Source organism: Pygoscelis adeliae, unplaced genomic scaffold, assembly GCF_000699105.1.
Source record: "Pygoscelis adeliae isolate BGI_AS28 unplaced genomic scaffold, ASM69910v1 Scaffold637, whole genome shotgun sequence".
Lineage (NCBI taxonomy): Eukaryota > Metazoa > Chordata > Aves > Sphenisciformes > Spheniscidae > Pygoscelis > Pygoscelis adeliae.
Window position 1 is genome coordinate 23,983 of NW_008825168.1, and position 1,743 is coordinate 25,725.

The 1,743-nt window shown below is 47.6% G+C and overlaps 1 protein-coding gene across 2 annotated transcripts in view; it reads right to left on the reverse strand.

The window, feature by feature from the left end:
* The window catches only part of PRPSAP1 (phosphoribosyl pyrophosphate synthetase-associated protein 1), a 26,575-nt gene that overhangs the window by 13,439 nt on the left and 11,393 nt on the right, over positions 1 to 1,743 (reverse strand). The gene's annotated exons all lie outside the window — the stretch shown is intronic.

Consider the following 1,743-nt stretch of genomic DNA (forward strand, 5'->3'; position numbering starts at 1 on the left):
GGGGGGGTGTCGTCGAGGCAAGGAGCACCCTCCTGGGTGCTTCGTGCTGAGCCAGCCGTCACACCGATCCGCTCCTCCTTCAAGGGGCACTGACCTGAACCAAGGGCCCGGCTTGGGCTGGGGACTAATTGGGGGAAATAACATCTGCAGTGGAACCCCAGCCACAGCACTGCAGAACGGGTACCCAGGAGTACATCCCAGCCTCCTTGCTGCCCTCCCCGCCTCCTGCCTTGAAGCTGTGCTCACAGTTACTGCTGGAAAGCCTGTGCCAAGACCGCACACGGGGACCATCAGCTCATTACCAGGACATTTAGAGCCGGCTCAGCTATCCCCCACGCCCTACTTACCACCCCCCTCCAGCAGCCTGGAGCCTCCCTCGCTGCTCCCCATCCCTGCCTGAGCCATCCCTGGAGATCCCTGTTCCCTGGGCTGAGCAAATGGCTTATGTGAAGCTGCCAATCCACTTTGCAACAACCAGCACTGACACTCAGCACTAGAAGACTCCTTTCACTTTTAGTGTATCACTAAACCACCAAGTCCTTCGTTTTTCTACAGTCTAAACATGAGCTATTTGGTTTTCCCTCATACGAATGCTAGTCCACACACCAGCAGTCTTGGACGATACCTGTCTCTGTAACTTTTTTAGTTCTGCTATATGCTTTTTGGACAGGGAACTTGTATCAAATATTCAGGTCTTTCTGGTCTCTCTCTGTGCGTTTAAGATGCAGACTGAATTCACACTGCAGCATATCAAGGTTGTTTGCCTCTCTACTCCTTTCCTACTAAGGCCTACTATTTTGTTTGCTTTTCAAACCGCTGAGTGCGGAAGTCCTATTCTCAGATTATTCAACACAGTTGTTGTTTTTACTCTCCTGAAAACCTCCCTGAAACGCACTGCAAAACTGAGATGCCCTTGAACCTGTCCTCTCAAGCAATGCAGCAAGGCACAGCTGCAGCTTAAGAATAAAAGATGACTTGGCTGCACAACAGTGGCTCCTCACCTGGAGGGCCTTGAACATTTTGGCTAAAAAGGATCCATTTTTTGGCCCACAACATTGAATTCAGTTTATGGAAAAACAAGGGGATCAACAAGTTAAAAGCAGGGGAGGTTTTCCCCTCCCAAAACTATTGCTGCCCCTAATGCTATGAGTTATCTCTCTCTGAACACCTTATCTGTTTTATGTTTACACAGCTCTCAGTTACAAATTATTTCAGAGAACTCTGTCACGAGGGACAACAGAATGGCACTATTCACCCAAAACATAATCCTGCATCAGTGGGTTTTCATCTTGCGGAGATTTAGTTGCTCCCTGAGGGAGGAAACACTTCGAGCATCTCTCTGGAGAGAGATGAGCTCTAGAAAAATGTCTCAGCCTGCAAGAGGAACTCCAGAAGTGAGCAAGCTGATCTTTCAGTCCTACTGATTTCTTTAACAACAGGCCAAGCGTTACAAACAGGAAATGAACTTGAATTCTCACTGGGCTCTATTTCTTTGGCAAGCAAGGAAAAATTCTGTTTCAAGGGTATTCTGCTACCTGCTTGAGCTCTGGTACTTATTAGTTCCTGTGATATCCAAAATCTGAGCAGAATTTGATAACTTGGAAAAAGCTATCAGAGCAGGAGCATCCTTGTTTTGCTAATTGTGCAAAAGGCATCCCATCAATACCTCATCTCTGAAAACAGCACCTCCCCTACTCATAGCTGGTCATTTTGCAGTTACCATTTGTATGTAGGCTACTTTCC